The following is a 20,573-nucleotide window of genomic DNA, read 5'->3' as shown; positions in this document are numbered from 1 at the left end:
ACATTATAAATATGTGGAATAAAATGAAAAGAAAAGTGCTTGACTTCATCCTAATGGGGCTAACAGACTCTGAGGAGACCCAGCTGGTGCTCTCTGTGCTCTTTCTCCTGATATACCTGGTCACTGTGCTGGGGAACTTAGGGATGATACTGATCATTTACCTGGATCTCCAGCTTCACACACTTATATACTTTTTTCTCAGTCACCTGTCATTTCTAGACTTCTGTTACTCAAATGTCATCACTCCTAAAACCTTAAGGAACTTAGTAACTTCCAACAAGAATATTTCATTTGTGGGCTGCTTTATACAGATGTTCTTTTTTGTTCTATCTAGTGGTGAGGAATTTTTTTCTTTTCTCCTCAGTGACCTATAATCACTACCTAGCCATCTGCAATCCACTACACTCTCCATTTATTATGTCTACAAAGCTGTGCCATGCCCTCCTCACTGGGTCCTGTAGGATTGGCTTTATGGATTCCTTTGTCAATGTGATTTGATGAGTAGACTGCATTTTTGAAAGCCTCATATAATCCAACATTATTTCTGTGGCACATTCCTAATTTTAGTCCTATCCTGTGAGGATATATTTGATGTTGAAATGATGATAATCTTTCCTGCTGGTTCCACCCTAATATTGTCCCTTATCATAACATGTGGTTCCTATGTGTTTGTTCTCTGTACTGTACTGAAAATTATTTCCACCTCAGGAAAGCAAAAAACCATCTCTACCTGTACCTCCCATCTCCTGGGAGCCACCATCTTTTATGACAGTGTGATGTTTACTTATCTAAAACCAAAGATGTCCTACTCCTTGGGAAAGGATCAAGTGGCTTCTGTTTTTCACACCATTTCCATCCCCATGCTGAATCCTCTCATTTATAATCATAGAAACAAAGAAGTAAAAAATTCTTTCATTGGAATTATGCAGAAGAGAGGGGGATCAAGGCAAATAAAATATTATTGATGTTAAATATTTATACTCATCTTTTTTTCATGTTGGGCATGCCCTTGATCTCTCTCTCTCTCTCTCTCTCTCAAAACAATTGAATCCTTTGCATATATTTCTCTGGAGCTGTCAAATCTCATGCAAACATAGTCTTAGACATACCCAGGTTTTTGATTTTAGAAATCCATATCACAATTGGAAGTCTTGAAGTATTAGTTAATATGTTTTAAGGGTAATTACTATTCAAAATGTGATACCTCATGGAAACTGAAATTTTAGATTTTATTATGACAAAGAGAGGTACTATGGCACAATTTGTATAATTTTCAAATCACTCTGTTTTTGATTCACAAACATAAAAATAGATAAAAAAGGAGACAATCAGGAGACTTCAAGATGGCAATTGAGACAGAACCACAGACCTCATGAGCTCCTCAACCAGGGACCCTGCAGAGATGTTGGAGACATACTTGGTTGGGGTAAAGCACCAGAAAGAGCCAAAAATATGGCACTCTAAACCCTTAGATCATAGAAGGATTCTCCAGGCCACATCTAATAAAATAACAGCTGGCCTGCCAAGTCCCAACCCCGTAGGCCTGCAGAGCCAGTGCTCAGCTCCCCTGGACTCTCCTTCCCTGGGGCTGTGCTGAGCCACAGCTCCATGCCGGATCCATGCACCAACACCACCAAGATCCACGCCCCTCAGGCTGTGCCAGGCCCCAGACCTGCACTGTATCCATGCTCCGTTGGGACCCCTGCCTCTTGGGCTGCACCGGATCCACACCACACCAAGATACCTGCCTATCAACCCCACACCCCTTAATCTTTTCTGCTCATCAGGTCCTTGTGGGATGACCAGATCTGTGCCTTGCCTGGATCCCTGCTTCCTGGGCCGTTTTGGATCCACACTCCACCAGGACCCCGGCCTCTTGGGCTGTTCCTGATCCACGCCCCACTGAGACCCCCGCCTCTTAGTTTGCACTGCATCCATGTCCTGTGGGGACTCCTGCTCCTTAAGGCCCCCACTCCTCAAGCTCTGCTAGGCCCCAGCTCGGTGGTAGATGACCAGAGCCATGCCATGCTGGATCCCTGCACCTTGGGGCTGGGCACAAACTTGGAGTGAGGCAACTGCATCCCTCAGCCCACTGGTATCCCCACCCCTTGGGCAGACCCAGGCCCCAGCTCTAAGGCTTTTGAGATAACCACTCCACCAGGCTCCTGCTCAGTCCACCACTACAGAGCTTGAATTATGCCTAAGAGACACACAGAAAGGACTGGATGCTAAAGGAGTAACATAATAACTAAGACTGCCTGCAATTTTACTGTTCCAGAATTGGTGATTTTTTTCTTTTCTTTTCTTTTCTTCCCTTCTTTAAGGATTTGGCTGCCTGGTTTGCTATTTGATCACCCACCATCTCTTCCATTTTTTTAATCCCTTCTTTAAAGATTTGGCTGCCTGGTTTGCTGTTTGATCACCCCCCACCTCTCCCATTTTTTTCTTTCTTTTTCCTCTCTTCTCTCTTCCTTTTATATTTCCTTCTCTTTCTTTTTTTTATCCTTCTTTCTTGGTTTTGTTAGTATTAATATTGCAACACAGCTAATACTAAATTACACATAGTCCAGGAACAGAAACGGTCCCTAGTGCAAATACAGGAACAAGAAAAAGGGATGAAAACCATTCTCCCCCCAAAAATAAAGTAGTAAAGGATTTAGAGTGAAATGAAGAAAGTGGATACCCAAATCCAGACTCCAGCAAAACAAAGATAAAATTATATCAAGGAACCCAATGAAGCCACAAGAACACTCTGAAAGAAGAAATCCTACAAGTAATTAATGGGAATTTCAAAGAGATGTTACTAGACATGGTCAACCAAAATGTACAGGAGGCATTCAAGAAATTCCAAGACAACAAAAACAAAGAATATGAGAAAACCCAGAAAAAAAACAAATGAAATCATAGAAGCCCTAAATAAACACCAAACTGAAACTGAGACCACCATAAACAGAGATAAATGAATTAAAGATAAAAATTTACAATATTAAAGAGGAAGTAACCCACAATATGGAAAACCTCAGAAAAAAGAATGAAACGAAATACAAAACAAAATGGAAGGCTATTCCAGCAGAATAGAACAAAAAGAAGACAGAATCTCAGAACTTGAAGATGAAATGAAAGCTAAAGGAAAAACTGAAGAACTGTTAAACAACTCAAGACCTGTGAAAAGAAAATTCAAGAACTCACTGACTTCATCAGAAGACCAAACCTGAGAATCACGGGCATTGAAGAAGAAGAGGTGTAAGCAAAAGGAATGCATAATATATTCAATAAAATAATACCCCTTTCACCAATAGATAGGTCATCCAAACAAAAAATCAATAAAGAAACTCAAGACCTAAATTATACCATAGATCAAATGGACCTAGCTGATATCACAGAATATTTCATTCAACTTCTGCACCATACACATCTTCTTAGCAGCCCATGGAAACTTCTCCAAAATTGATCATATCTTAGGGCACAAAGCAAGACTCAACAAATATAAGAAAATAGAAATAATGCCATGTATTATATCTGACCACAGTGCATTAAAACTAGAAATCAACAACAAAAGCAGAAATAAAAAACATGCAAACAACCGGAAGCTGAACATCATTTGCTCAGTGATGAATGGGTCATCGATGAAATAAAAGAGAAAATTAAAGATTCATGGAAGTTAATGAAAATGAAAACACAACCTACCAGAATCTATGGAACACAGCAAAGGTGGTCCTAAGAGGAAATTTTATAGCCATGAGTGCATATATTAAAAGGACAGAAAGATCTTAAATCAATGACCTAATACTAGAGCTCAAACTCCCAGAAAAACAAGAACAAGTAAATCCTAAAACAAGCAGAAGGAAAGAAATAATTAAAATAAGTGCTGAAATCAATGAAATAGAAACAAAAAAAATCAATGAAACAAAAACCTGGTTTTTGAAAAAATAAATAAGACTGACAGATCCTTGGCAAATCTGACTAAAATGAGGAAAGAAATAACCCAAACAAGAAATGTAAAGGGGGAGATAACAACAAACACTACAGAAATCAAGGAAATCATCAGAGACTACTTTGAGGGTTTATAGTATAACAAATTTGACAATCTTGAATAAATGGACAGATTTCTAGAAACTTACAACCACACAAAACTAAACCAAGAAGATATTAATCACCTGAATAGATTTATAACACAAAAAGAAATTGAAGCAGCAATAAAGAGCCTCCCACAAAAGAAAAGTCAGGATCTGATAGATTTATGGCTGAATTCCATCAGACATTTCAAGGAGAACTAATACCAACTCTCCTTAAACTGTTCCATGAAATAGGAAAGGAAGGAACATTGCCTACAGAAACAAACTGAGAAGGAATACTTGGAAATATTTCCATTCACAATAGCCTCAAAAACAAAAATCAAATATCTACAAGTTAATTTAACAAAGGATGTGAATGACCTCTACACGGAGAATAACAAATCCACGAAGAAAGAGATTGAAGAAGAATATGGTAGGATCAATGTAGTAACAATGGCTATACCACCAAAAGCAGTTTACATGTTTAATGCAATTTCCATCAAAATCCCAAAGACTTTCATCACAGAGATTGAAAAATCTACCTGAATGTTCATTTGGAAACACAAGAGATGCAAATAGCCAAGGCAATACTCAGCAAAAAGAGCAATGCTGGAGGTATCATAATACCTGACTTCAAACTATATTACAAAGCAATAGCAATAAAAACAGCATGGTACTGGCAAAAAAATAGACATGAAGACCAGTGGAACAGAATAGAGGACCCAGATATGAATCCACACAACTATACCCACCTCATTTTTGACAAAGGTGCCAAAAACATACGATGGAGAAAAGACAGCCTCTTCAACAAAAGTTGCTGGGAAAAGTGGTTACCTGTCTGCAAGAAACTGAAACTAGATCCATTTCTATCACCCTGCACTAGCATCACCTCAAAATGGACCAAGGACCTATATATCAGACCTGAAACTCTGAAATTACTACAGGAAGGAGCAGAAAACCCTCTGGAACTAATAGGCATAAGCAAAGACTTCCTCAATAGAACACCAGCAGTCCAGCAACTAATAGAAAGGATGGACAAATGGTACTTCATAAAATTAAAAAGCTACTGTACAACAAAAGAAATGGTCTGTAAACTGAAGAGACCACCCACAGAGTGGGAGAAAATATTCACCAGCTATACACCAGACAAGGGACTGATAACCAGAATATACAGGGAACTTAAGAAACTATGCTCTCCTAAATTCAATGAACCAATTAAAAAATGGGCAACTGAACTGAAGAAGTTTCTCAAAAGAAGAAATTCAAATGGCAAAAAAGCACATGAGAAAATGCTCACCATCTCTAGCCCTGAAGGAAATGCAAATCAAAGCAGCACTAAGATTCCACCTCACCGCTGTTAGAATAGCCATCATCAAAAACACCACCACCACCAAGTGTTGACAAGGATGTGGGGAAAAAAGGAACACTTGTACACTGCTGGTGGAAATGCAAACTGGTGCAACCACTCTGGAAAAAAAACTTGGAGGCTTCTTAAAAATCTAAACATAGACCTGCCATATGATCCAGCAATCCCACTCCTGGGGATATACCCAAAGGAATGCAACACAGGTTACTCTAGAGGCACCTGCACACCAATGTTTATTGCAGCGCTATTTATAATAGCCAAGTTATGGAAGCAACCATGATGACCCACTACTGATGAATGGTTCAGAAAAATGTGGTATTTGTACACAATAGAATTTTACTCAGCCATGAAGAAGAATGAAATCTTATCATTTGCAGGTAAATGGATGTAACTGGAGAACATCATTCTGAGCGAGGTTAGCCAGGCTCAGAAGACCAAAAATCATGTGTTCTCCCTCATATGTGGACTTAGATCTAGGGCAAATGCAACAATATGGTTAGACTTGGAACAGATGACAAGAGGAGAGCACATACAGGAGATATAAGAATAGGTAGAAAATCTAAAACATGAAAGCGTTTGATGTCCCCACTCCAGGGGAGCTAATACAGAAACCTTAAAGTGACAGATGTTAGCATGAGAAGCAGATCAGTTAGAGATGAATTAACATGGGTCATAACACATGTGTACACACAAGCAATGCCAGGAAGATTCAACTAACAAAAATGTTTTTTCTTCCTTATTAGGCTTGTGTCTTTTCTTCAATAAAATTAGTGATAAAGGCAGAACAGAACCTTCCTGGAACTGAGTGGGGAGGGGGACAAGGGAGAGAAATTACCCAAACAATGTATGCACATGTGAATAAGTGAATAATTTTTTAAAAAGGAGACAATCAGCAATTACCCAAATTGCTTTTTGAATAAACTCTTTTATCTTATTTTGTTGAAGGAAAATGGTGTATCCTATGTTTGAGTCCATTTTTTTTATTAATGAAGAGGAGCAATGTAAAAATTGGAGACAGTTTTGTACGTTTTTAAAAGTGAATAATTATGACTATATGTCCTTATATAACATATGCAAACAGTGATTCTGTCATTTCCTATGTTCTCTTTTGTAACTTTCTACATTCACTTAACAGTTTGATAATTGGCAATCTCTTCGCTAATGATGGTTGTGAAGTAAATGTGTTCTCAAAAGATGAACAAAATCAAGACTCTCATCTTCCAGTGTTTTGGCCCTAAATAAAATTATTATCCCCAACTTTCTTAATCTATTTCAAAATTTTGCCTCATTCATTATTAATAACATATATCATTACCTTTTTAGCATTTGTATCTGTGTGGTATAGGAACTATATTTGTTGGCATTTTACCTTTTTTGAAATTAGAAAAAAGATTTAGCATATCCATCTTATCTGAGCAAATTTAATGCTTCTGATAGACGATTTGAGTCATCTTGATGCTGTAAATTCCTTATGTGTCATGAAATATTTGTGGGCACATTTTTATAACATTTACTTTTATCTCACTTGCATTTATGTCTGTTTCTATGTTACAGAAAATTTATTCTATTTGTGTTAGCAAAATGGTCAATGACATCAATAACTTTGCATTCTGTTTTAAGTTGAGAAAATTCTTAAATTTTAATTAAAATAAGACTTCTTTTCTTTTTCATAATATAGACTCAAAAGCATTTATATACCACTACTAAATAATTACATAGGCCATATGAAAATTTAAACTATTTATGTTTGCCATATAATTTCAATATTACATCACCACATATTATATTTTACGTAAGATGCTGTCTGAAATAATTTAAATTATCCTTTAGCTCATGGCACCATGTCAAATGCAATGTAATACAAATATGATTGTAAAAAAAAGACTGCAATGCACAATGACAAAGTATGAATATTTTTGCTTTGAAAAATTGATGGAAAAATAGTAATTGTAATAAAACACATTGTTTGGCACTTCCCATGCTTCAGACAACATACAAAGGACTTTACATACATAATTAATATTTTTTAGGTTTACAAAATTACTGGCATTTGGGGCAATAGCAATAAAAAAAGCTTTAATCTAATATAATTTAATGTAATTATTTTTATGTGTTTAAGGAAAGCCTTACAAATTTTATTAAATTTTTTAATTTAATACATCTTACATCTTTTCAATCAATATGTTGATTGTATGCGTAGAATAAATTTGAACTCTAATTCAACACTTTATCAACATCCACAAACTATTACTTCAGTTTTTTTGCTTGTTTTTGATTTCGCTTTTTTCATGTTTGTTAGAAATATTTATTATGCCATGGGAATTAATTTTGCCAATTCTGAATAACCTTCCATTTTACATTCTTTAGATCTACCCCATCCATCTCCCCAACACAACTCCTTCCCCACTCTATTTAAAGTAATTACAAGACGCTTCTTTATGAGTTCTATTTCGTATATGTATATGAAGCCAATCAACCATATTCCCTCACTTTCATCACCTCCATTCACCCTCACCCCACCCATAAGTACCCCTCCCACACACATGTACCTATTTTATAGTCCTGACTTTCACTTTTAACTTCAAAGTCAAAGTTCTAAGGAGTTACTGAATGTATCATAGCTTCAAGTATACTTTATTTTGTTCAGTTCAACCCCCACTGACTAAATTACTGATTCAGCTGTCTAACTCAATATTCTCCTCATGAAATTAAACTCAAGTAGTGCGAATATAAAGCATAGCATCTAACAGTACAGTATAATCTCCATTATTGAACATAGTTGTAGTGTGAAGTAGTCAATTCAATTTTTTATTTAAAAAACTTACAAGATTTTTTATCTCAGGATGTGCAAAATGCCAAAGCTTTGTTACTGCCAACTGATGGAAATGATATTGCTCTCCTTCCTCATCTCTATGAACTCATCCTTTACACCCGTCATGCACACTTAGATTTTGCTGCATGAATTTACTACTACTCTCAAAAAATAATCCTGATATTGTCTGGAAAGATTCAATTTCTTTCTTTCCTGAAACTTCATACAAGTAACTACATGGTTTTTTTTTATTCTTTTCTTAACAAGTGCATTCCTTACCACTCTATTTAAAATCGTATCCCTCCATTATACTGCATTAATATTTCACAGTAGGTATAACTACCTGTTGTTTTACATGTATTGCACTTGCCTTTTGTTTTTTGTGTCTTTACCAATGGTTAGGGAACCATGAGCACAAGATTTTTTCCACAGTCTAAAATAGCACCTGCATAAGTCTATTTGGTTGCTTCAATTTATAGAAAATGAAACTGGAACACAGAGAGATTAAATAAATTATCCATGGTCACACAACTAAAGAACAAACACACATTTGAACTCAGAGAGACTTGCCCAAGAGCCCCCATTACTCATGGGCATCCTATTATATGAAAATTTTTGAGAGTATCTTATTATAGTCAGATTGTTTCTCTTTTGCATCAAAGAAAACATAAACTAAAAATATCAGAAATGATTGGTAAGTGCACTTTTCTTCAAATATTATCTAGAGCTCTAGAGGTGCTGTAGGCAGCTAGTATGATTTTGGCAGTAGCAAACCTTCTCAAACATTCAGATAGTCTAACATATAGAATAATGAACTTGGTAATAGACTACACAACATGAAACCTGGGTGAAAAAGTGTATTAGTTAGGATGCAGATTACTCTAGTGGTAAAAAGGATACAACAATAGACTGACTCTACAAGAAGAAAAATATCCTTACATATAGCATCATTCTCATTGCTCTTGTACTGAATAAAGTGTGTGGATCACTGTTCTTCACAGGAATATCCAGGGTCTCAGGAGCTTCTATGTTATTGCTCTGCAATCTCCCATATTTTGCCCTCTTGTATATGCTTGAAAAGAAGTTCATCCAATATGAGGTAAAGGTCTGCAATTCCACTTTGATGAAAAAGCAAGATTTCTACACTTGAAAAAATTTTCAAAACTTTCACATGGATGGTCTTCATTAAATAACCAATCAATTATAGGACTACTCTGATTACCTATCTTCTGATTTATGCTCATTTAATAATTAAATTTATAAGCAAATTGTGTTGATAATATTTTTATTTTTAATATTATGTGGGAACTGAGGCAGGATAGATGAGAGAAAATGAGGCATGGGGAAGAGCAGTCCAGAATTCAGATATAATCATTATATTAATGAATAGATTGATGAAAAGCACACAGGCACTACTTTCTTTTTTTCACAATACTTTTTAAGCTGCAATATACAGTTTTGTTTTGTTTTTTTTTAAAAGCTCTTTCTTTCTCGCACCTTGTCAACTTTCACAAATGATTACTGGAAGCAGAGCAAGAATATCTTAAATAATGACCCTTATCCTGGGAAAAACTTTCAAAATGTCTCCTTGTATCACAGAAGTATTTGCAAATAAGAAAAAAAAAAACATCTTACGAGGGACACCTGACTAAAAAAGAAGACCTGATAATACCCATCATTTTTATAGTGTTTATTCATTTACTCATATGTGTATACATTGTTTGGACCATCTCTCCCATCGGTCCTCCTCCTCATTTCCCCTCACTTCCAGGCAGAACCTGTTCTGCTCTCTTCTCCAATTTTGTTGAAGAGAAATATAAGCAATAATAAGAAAGACATAGCATTTTTGCTAGCTTGAGATAAAAATAGATATACAGAGAGATTCCTAGCATTGCTTCCATGCACATGTATATTACAACCCGAATTGGTTCATCTCTACCAGACCTCTTCACTACTTCCTGGTCACCTTCCCATAGTGGCTTCTATCAGTTTAAGCTTACTTTATTAGTTCCTGTACAGTGGCTACACCAAACACTTGCAAGTTTTAGGTTTCCCTTCCTTATTCCTCCTGTATGTGTTCTCCCCTTAGCATGTGACCATATCCAATAATATTACTGCAGTTGTTTTAGGCCTATAATCAGCATATAAGTTAGAACATATGATTTTTGAATTTCTGAGCCTGGCTAACTTCTCTTAAGATGTTGTTCTCCACTTCCATCCATTTACTCACAAATGACAAAATTTCATTCTTCTTTGTGGGTGAGTAAAATTCCATTGTGTATAAATACCACATTTTCTTAGTCCATTTGTCAGTAGTGGGGCATCTTGGCTGTTTCCATAATGTGGCTATTGTGAATAGTGCTGCAGTACACATGGGTGTGCAGGTGCCTCTGGAGTAACCGGAGTTGCATTCCTTTGGTTATATCCTTAGGAGTGGTATTGCTGGATCAAATGGCAGACCTATGTTTAGTTTTTTAAGAAGCCTCCATATTGTTTTCCAAAGTGGTTGTACTAGCTTACATTGCCACCAGAAGTGCATGAGGGTTCCTTTTTCCATGCATCCTGCCAACATTTGTTGGTGGTGGTATTCTTGATGCTAGCTATTCTAACTAACAGTAGTGAGGTTGAATCTTACTATGGCTTTGATTTGGATTTCCTGTATGGCCAGGGATGGTGAGCATTTTTTCATGTGTTTTTTGCCTTTTGGATTTCTTCTTTTAACAAAGTTCTGTTTAGTTCAGTTGCCCACTTCTTTATTGGTTCATTGATTTTCAGGGAATTTAGTTTTCGAGCTCCCTATATACTCTGGTTATCAGGCCTTTGTCTGATGTATAGGCAGAGAATATTTTCTCCCACTCTGTGGGTGGTTTCTTCAGTTAAGAGACCATTTCTTTTGTTGTGCAGAAGCTTTTTAATTTCATGCAGTTCCATTTGTCCATCATTTCTCCTAGTTTCTGGGATGATAGAGTTGTATTGAGGGAGTCCTATCTTATACATATTGCTTCCAGAATATTCCCTGCTCTTTCCTGTGTTAACTTCATAATTTCTGGTTAGATATTAAGATCCCTGATCTACTTTAAGTTGATACTAGTACAGGGGATAGACATGGATCTAGACTCAGTTTTCCACAGGCAAATAACCACTTTTCCCGGCAACATTTGTTAAAGAAGCTGTCTATTCTCCATTGTATGTTTTTAGTGGCTTTGTCAAAAATAAAGTGGGCATAGGTATGTGGATTTGTTTTTAAGTCTTCTGTTCCACTGGTCTACATATCTGTTTTTGGCCAGTACCAGGCTGTTTTATTGATATGGCTCTGTAATATAGTTTGAAGTCAAATACACATCCTTTGTTTAAGGAGATGATCAAGGAAAACAGACATCTGTATCACAGAGACTCAAATTTAGAAAACTGAACAGACATAGTATCTCTAGGCCTGATTGATAATGTCAAAACAGTGCACCCACAAAATTGATTGAATGTACAAGGTGTCCAAAACAAAGTGGAACACCCACCCTAGGGTACATTAAAGCCAAATACCAACCCACTTGTTCTCCATAAGTACCATTAATGTTAGAGCACTCAGTGTGCTTCTTATCAAATGTGCCCACACCTGGGTGTCTTTATTTTCATGTTTGCAGATCCTTTCTTAAACTTTGTGGACTCTACTGAGGGGCTTATTGGAGGAATTATTTGTCTCTGATTCATGCATGTGATTGTGTATGTCTATGTTTATTTCCCATATTTCACTGGACACTTTTTTGTAGTTTCCTACTATCTTTTCTTGATGTTTACCCTCTCAACTACAAATTTATTTAAGCAATTGCAATAGCTTTAGTAAAAGATGATGAGGAATATGTGTATTTAAGCCTGTTGATTATTTAAGATATTATTATGAGCACTCTGTATAGTCTTAGAGAAGTCACTAAGAGTAATGTAAACACTGTCATTTCAGGACTCTTTGCTTTTTCCAACTTCCCACATCTTCCTGAGTTATTCATATATGCTTGCAATGTGGCCAAATCTTCCTCATGCCATTTGCTGAAAGTCAAAAAGTTCAAGGGTTTCTTGATCTTATCATTCCTTGGAATTCAGATTGCTATAATGCACGCAAACTCAAGTCTTGCATAGGCTCACAGAAAAGAGAAATTGCAAGATATGTGAGTGAAGTAGATAGTACAAAGGCATAGGAATAAGGTGAGAGAAGCCAGGTGCTCATAACTGTAGTCATAACTATTCAGAAGGCAGAGATCAGGATGTTTCCAGATTGAAGCCAGCCTGGGCTAGTGGAGTGGCTCACTGTGTAGGCCCTTAATTGAAGCCCCAGTACCACAAAAAAAAAGAACAGTGAGAGACACACAATAAAATAAGTACAAAGAAAGATATTTTTAGAAAGAAAGTAAAGCAAAGCCAAAGGAAAATAACAATAACACAAATCTACCAATGAATTATCATTCTTTAGGAGAAAAGCATGAATTCTACTCTCTGTCATCTTGTCATTTAACATTTACTGTGTGTGAGAAACAACGTATTATGTCTTTGAGTTTCTTGATTTTATAAGATAAACTCTTACATAGAACAATAGCCTGTGCTGGGTCTCTTAAAACCAGATTGTTTTATTTTTAGAGGCACTTTGAATATATTTCCTCTAAAAAATATATATTCTGTCAAATACTTACTTGTTCCAGTAGAGATTGTGGCTCCTTTTTGCTTAATGGAGCAGAAAACAAAATCAAAGACTTAATTACTAAAAATTATTATTTTTAATCTCAATCACACATTTACAATTTAACTCCTTGATTTTTATTGTGGGGCTTCAAATGGAACCAAAGATCTCACTCATACTAAGCTACTGATACACCACTGGGCTACTCAAGTATTAACTCAAAGGAATGTTGTTTTGATTGCTATAATCTGCTGAGATTTTTCTGGCACAGTTACAGGATGATCACCCCCTTGGGAAATGATGGAAAATCTTTAAAAGTAAATATTTACTCATGATCCTTTATATACAGAAATCTTGGAACAACTGTAAATAGACTATAATAAATGAAATAGGAATATAAATTTAAGTAGAAAACATAGTTTTTAACTTGGGCCTTGTTTACCATGTTTAAAATTTTTCAATAACAAGCAAAAGGACATGACTCACAGATCTAGGACAATAGGGAACTAGGGACTGAGTCATGACTTGGAAATTGGGAACAAGAATCACAGCATCAAAACAGGTCAGTTTTCAAATCTTGGAGAAGTCATGTATAGTAGCCTTTTGTAAGGTATCCTTTAAGATATATTTTTATTTATTTTCTTCATACTTGTGTGTACTCCTAACAAACATTGTTGCCTGTTACCATTGTATTTTCTGGAAATTCACATAAATCTGATCCATTTCTACTAAAATGTTGGATAAAGAAAATATCGGATAGTGGAAAGGAAAAACTTTATTAATGAAAGAAAAATCTATGCATGAGCTAAGCAGGTGTAATGCAGATAGTAATGTCTGGTTTGATCTGAGTATGTGAACAGATGAGACAATTGCAGTAACATCTGGAAGCAGAGAGATTGAAGAAGGAACAGTTAAATTCATAGTGAGTCCCAGAGACTTATGACCAAAGTGAAGACATCTGAATTCAGAGAATCCAGAGGAAATTATTTGCACATAACCATTGTAAATCAAGTTACAAAATGCTCTGAAGGCAGAAATGTGTGTGTATCATTGATTATTTAATGCACACATGCTTGAAGATACTCAATGGTATGTAAATGATGTGATACATTGGCATTTATGATACACTGTATTACAGAAATGGATAATGCTTTCTGTGAAATCTTTAAGGAATATAAGCACTTTTAAGTAAAATCAAGAATTTTTCCTTGTTTTCTAGCCATAAAGATATAGACTTACACACATGAGTATTAAAATCTACTCAACTTATAAAATGAACTTCATTTATAAACATTGCTCTTAAATAATTTTCTCATCGTCTCCTTTTACATCTTTGTTCCTCAAACTATAGATGATGGTATTCAACACTGGAATCACAATGGCATAAAATGTTGACACTATCATGTTATGCTCCAAGGCATAACTGGAACTAGGTCTTACATACATGAAGAGAATTGTTCCATAATATATGGATACTCCAGTTAAGTGAGACCCACACATAGAGAAAACTTTTTGTCTCCCTTCATCAGAACACATTCTCAGAATGGCCAACAGGACAAAGCCATAGGAGACCAGAACAATCAAGACAGTGACTATTTCAATAGAACCCACAAAGTAGAAGAGGAAAAGCTGATTGATTTGAGTATCAGAACAAGAAACAGCAAGAAGTGGAGGAATATCACAGAACATACACTTGATTTCATTGGATCCACAGAAGGACAGGGTAAATGTGGCCACTGTGTGTAGAGTAGCATGTAGAGTGCCACCAACATAGGAAGCAATGATGAGTGGCACATAGACCCTGGGTGACATGCTTACTGAATACAGAACAGGGTTGTAGATGGCTACATATCAGTATATGCTATTGCAACCAACAGAAAGCATTCTGTGCTTCCAAAAGTAACAAGGAGAAACATCTGTGATATACAACCAGAATATGTAATGGATTTATTCATTGCCAGGAAATTGACCAACATTTCTGGGGTGACAGTTGGAAAATAACAGGTATCCAAGAATGATAAAACACTCAGAAAATAATACATGGGGTTGTGAAGCCAGGAATCCCAAGTGACCAGAACAACCAGTCCCAGGTTTCCTATCACAATGAAAATATAGATGGCAAGAAATAGTAAAAATAAGATGACTTGCAGGTCAAAATCATGTGAAGCCCATCAGTATAAACATATGGAAGTCAGTTACATTGTACAACTGAATCCTGTTTAATTCCATATCTGATTAAATACCTGACAATTTCATTATCAGAGGCTTTAAAGGCAATACCTTGTGAATATAGAGCCCACCAAGTTAAGTCATCGTGTTCCATTTTATAAAGGCAAAATGAAAGCATGGCCATTGGGGGATCAGCAGTGATGAAGGCATTGAATCCAAGTAGATGTATTTCACTGTTAATAAATATCAGCAGAAGCAGCTAGGTTTCAAATGCAAGTTCACTGTCGTACTCAGTGGTATATCAGATCTCCAGCCCTACATCATAACTTGGTTCCCAGGAACCCAAACATCTTTATCTTCCAGAATATGTCATATTGGAACAGTATCTTGATCGTATACTGGATGGACATGTTGAACAAGTAGCAACTATTCTAGGCTCATCAGACATTTTTTGGCATATGGTGGAGAACTATCTAATAAAAATTCGTGGGCCTTCTAATTCAGTAGAAATTCTAGGTGTCAAGAGTTATGGAGTATATTGCAAGATCCTTTCTAAATTGAGGAACACTTTCATTAAGCCTAGGAGGGTACAAAATACTTAATGGGACTATTTGTTCTTTAGAGACAGGAGATCAAAGTTCTTGAGATGTCAGAGGTGAACAGGGATACTGTTTGGAGCATTTTTCAATCCCCCTATATGTGCCTTGAAGATTTTGGATCAGGGCCTGCTCATCATCTATTGATGAACAATCTTTAGAGAAATAGTTTACAGATTGTGGTGGACTTTAATAAATACTGAATGTTTAGCCAAGAACTACCAAGTTTCCACAAAACTTCAGCTTTCCATGGAAAATGGATATTTTCTAATGTCAAATTTTGGTATGTCCAGAAGTACCCCCTCACTGAATCAAAGATGTATGATGAAGAAAGGGCCTTAGCATGCTCCAAAGGCCCAGAAAATTTACATGAACTGTCCAAAGACACCATGGTTCACAGTCCTTTCAGATTGCATTCTCTTTCTCAGTCCCATAGGGAGCTCTCTACCATGTATTAATAGGCTAAAAAATGCCTCCATACTGGTTTATAGATGTTTTTGCATGACATGCAGTCATTACCCAAAAGTGAACAGCTGTATCACTGAAGCTCCTTATCATAGTGCACAATCTATGGAGACATGGTTTACTCCATTTTGATAGCCCCTTTGTCTAGGAGGAGAATTGACACAAGGCTTGAACTAATGCAGAGACCTTCCACTATGGTAGTGCTTAGTGTAGCCATGGATGCATTGCCACACCTAAGACCTGTGGTCTCTAGAGCCATCAGTGTGCTGCATCATCCTGGGAAATGCACAGCCAAAGGCACGATACTTCAATGCATGAGAGCTGACATAGGCATTTTGGCCAGCAACACCATGCATGCAGGCAGGCATATGGCTATTGGGTCCCAATACTTTGCCCCAATTTTGTCAGTAGGACACATGTAAAGTCAGGAAAGATCACTCTCCAGTCTTAAGATTGAATGTTGTTTGGCTATTAAGTCTTAAGCTTAGGCCCTGTTACTCCTTTCATAGTTCTGTTTTTTACCTTTGTGATAGGAATGGTTATTCTGTGTCTACTTTGCCTCTGTGTTTTACAACCAAAACAACTCATTTGATTGCCTAGGCTAATTGCTGAAGTTAAATTTATCTCAGGATGAATCTGTCTTGCATCTCATGCCTATCTAATTTTAATGAATCTGGAATTTAGAACTTTGAGTTGATGTTGGAATACGCAAAGACTATCTGAAACTATTGTGATGGAATAAATATATTTTTCTATGAGAAGAACATAGGTCAGGTGAAATGGCTTGGATGTATTTAACAAAATTCAGATGCTGTCATTGTGATAGTGGGGTCTTTAGAGGTAGTTATCAAAAAGATTCTTTTCTTATTAGTGAGACTAAGGTCTTTATGAAAGAGGCTTGAAGCATTTGAAATGCTCACTCTCTTGTCTTTCCACTTTTTACCACATGAGGACTCAGTAGAAAGACTCTTGCCAGAGATTAAATACTGGTATTGTAATCAGGGGTTTCCCAGGTTTCAGAACTGAGACAAAGTGAATTACTATTCTGCTGTTTATAAATTACACAGTCTCACCTGGCTAGATATATAGATTAGTGGTACAGCACTTTTCTAGCATGCATGAAGTTTTGGTTCTGAACCCCAGCATGGCAAAACTAATTATAATCAAATCATAATCATTAAAATACCTAGTCACAGATATTCAGTTATGGTAGCTCACAACAGACTATGACACACAGGATTTATTGACTTTATATCACATTACTTAAATATTGTTAACTTGACATTTAAGTTTTAGGATATCAAGAATAGATATCAATTAAGGATTTCACATTTTCTTTTGCAGAAAGAGGGCTAGGAGATTTTTGGCTGTAATTAGAGTAGAATGTCATATTCATCAGAAGTATGACACTATTTTCTTCATTTGGAAATCAAATGTGGTTTAAGTATATCCATATGAATGTCAAGTTTGCAAGGGTTAGATTTGTAATGACTGATTTTAATGTGTCAACTGAAACTGGTCATGGGTATCCATGTTTGGGAAAAATTAATCTGTGTGTAGCTGTAAGGATGTTTTGAATAACATAAATGTTGAGGTTGGTGGAATTTGTGTTGTCCAACACACTGTAGATGAGGATCAAGCAATCATCTGAAGGACAGAATGGAGCAAAAGATCAGCCTCTTTAGAGCAAGAGCTAATGCCGCAGCAGCATGCCTTTGAACTTTGTTTGTATCAGTGACTCTCCCTCCTCTCTAACCCACTGCCTTTAGGCTAGAAATAACTTGTCAGTTCTGCCTGTTCACCAGTCCACTGACTATCTGAGGAATGTAGAATTAGCAGCTACTATATTCACAACATCCAGTTCCTTATAATAAATATTTTTCCTCTCTGTATAATAAAAACTCTGTTTCTCTTTAGAATCTGATCTAATATATCCTTCATGCTTCCTTGAGGCTTCTGATTTTTTGGTACCTATATTTTCACTAGAAATGAATTCATAATATTGGGCTGTCAGTAAAGAGATGACACAACTCAGAAGCCACTGGACAAAGCAAAATGTACTTCTTCAAAACAGTGTGCAATCAACAAAGAGTCCAGTAAGCAAGCTCACTGGGCAGGAAGTCCTCTCAGATTTTATCTCAAACATAACACTGTTCTCCTACCTGGATTGCTGAGTTTCAGGTTCACAGTCTACACATTTGGGTAATTTGAATGCTGACAGATAAGGTAAAGAGCCTTAGAGGCAAGAAGTTTAAAGGTTCAGTAAAACAATACCTGTTTTAGGTCATAAACGTCAGAACCAGGACATCTGTGAAGATCGGAACTTGTTCAGCTATGAAAAACAACGCTTTGTTCATAACCTGACTTCTTATGAAGTCAAGTGGAGCTCATAAAGAATATGGGAAACAAGTTAGGGAGACTAACATCTGTAACGGTGGCGGTTATTGATTAAACTCTTTGACAGAAAAGACCCAATCTAAGTTCATTTGTATAGTTTGATGTTTATTTTTAGAAATGTTTGGCAGTTATATTTTCAAATACTTCTACTGGAGTCTCTCTTTAGTCTTCTTATGAAAATCAGATTACATGTTCATGAGACAGATTTTTTTTTTTGTAAAACTATTGGGGATACATTTACTTCTGCTTTGTTACCATTAAATTAATTGCTCTGATTTTCTTATCTTCAAGTTCATTGATAAAATGAATCATCATATAATTACTTTCATCATCATATAATTACTGATGATCCCATAGAAGGAAAACTTTTTCCTTAAATATTGTAAGTGTGAAAATGTGTTTTTATTTCTAGAATTTCATTGCATAATTCCTCATAGTTTCCATTTTTCTAATGGAAAAATTGATAATTTATACATGTTGGTTTTCCTGTATAGTTGAACTTTCATGCCAGTACTTTTGAAGGGTCTATAGTCACAGACTACCAGAAACACCTCAATTTATAAAAGCAGATTTTGTAATTTTTATAAGGATTCAGTAAAGGCATGCAGAAAAGACTTTGAGAAAGAATGCATATCCTTTCATTGTAGGGATCTCAGCTTTTTCCAGTAGTTCTTAGTCAGTTTATTTATTTATTTAGTTAATTAATTTATTTTACTTTTTTGTCACCAATTCACAATGCAGAACAATCATGGCTGAGGTGAACATAGCATAGGTATACTTTGCCTCCAATTTCTAAACAGTCAGTGTAAGAACAGAGTCTGAGATAATACCAGGAAGCCTCCATGGTCAGTTTTAATAATTCTATATGTCAGTTGATTTCTCCTTATCTGTTCATAAGATGAACAAATTTTCTCCTACACTCTGTTCAAAAGAGTTCATGTATCTTATCTCCATTTGAAGATGTTTATCTCCTAGAAACTGAGATTGTGTGTTTTTGACACAGATCTCTGCTAGACTCACCAAAAGTCAGTGTTTTATAATTATCTGGCTTTTGAGATGGTTAGATTTGGTGATATATACTTTACAGCTTTCCAAATCCTGTGAGGAAGTAAAATTTATGTAAGCCCCTTTATACCTTATCCAGTGGTATGATTTCAAATACGTCCTTTCTGGGTAGCTCCACTTCCACCATGCAATGTTTCTGAGGTTCTTGGTCTCCTCGTTGGTAAAGCAATGAAATCTCAGAATCAGTATAGTTTAACTTCTCTCAAGCTCTCAGCTCCAAAATGATGTTCTTCTCGCTTTCCTTTGTTCCCTCCCTCCTTTCTTTTTATTCTTTCTTCTTTTTCTCCTCACTAAAAAATTTGTCTTTGTGTTTTTAACTACAAAAACTCAAAATTTGAAAATTCTTCATGACTCAATGAGTAAAACAGATTATCAAGTCTTGTTGAAATGACATTTCTAATATTTTAAATGTAAACATTTTCCTCTTTTTTTCTGCCATTTATTTAATGAGGCTGTTCAATACTTCCTAAAGTACATTTAATGAGGCTGAATAGTGAGGCAGGAAAAGAAAAAAATAAGCCTCTTTTTTCATTTAATGAATAGCATGCTCAAAACAGGAACTCAACACTCAGGTAGCTTGCAATTGAATCCTTGTACAATCCAGAGCTATGTGTGTCACTGAACAAATTCCTTCACATTGGTGTGCTCCTGTTTCTTCATCTGTGATAAAAAGGAAATACTGCAATTGCTTCTAAAATATTTGGACATGGATATTTAGCCATGTTTTTGAAGTACTTACCCTTTTCTTCCAGATAATTCTCCTCAAAATATAATAAATAAAAGCAATCAACAAATGCTGGCAAGGATGTGGTGAAAAAGGAAACTTCAGAGATGATTGAGTGGAATGTAAAGTTGTCCAGCCACTGTAGAAATCAGGATGGAGGTTAATCAAAAAAGCTAAAAATAGACCTACCTTATGATCCTACTATATAATGCCTGGGCATATATCTGAGGAAGTATAGATCAACATATGAGGGAGAAACCT

The 20,573-nt window shown here is 36.0% G+C and overlaps 2 pseudogenes; both read right to left on the bottom strand.

The window, feature by feature from the left end:
* Positions 1–14,195: 14,195 nt before the first annotated feature.
* Positions 14,196–15,125, bottom strand: LOC141420845 (olfactory receptor 5T9-like; annotated as a pseudogene).
* A 4,115-nt stretch (positions 15,126–19,240) lies between these two features.
* LOC141416694 (small nucleolar RNA SNORA51) lies at positions 19,241–19,362 on the bottom strand (annotated as a pseudogene).
* Positions 19,363–20,573: the final 1,211 nt, after the last annotated feature.

This window comes from Castor canadensis, chromosome 1, assembly GCF_047511655.1.
Source record: "Castor canadensis chromosome 1, mCasCan1.hap1v2, whole genome shotgun sequence".
In the NCBI taxonomy this organism is placed as follows: domain Eukaryota; kingdom Metazoa; phylum Chordata; class Mammalia; order Rodentia; family Castoridae; genus Castor; species Castor canadensis.
This window is presented reverse-complemented; position numbering and strand designations above follow the sequence as displayed.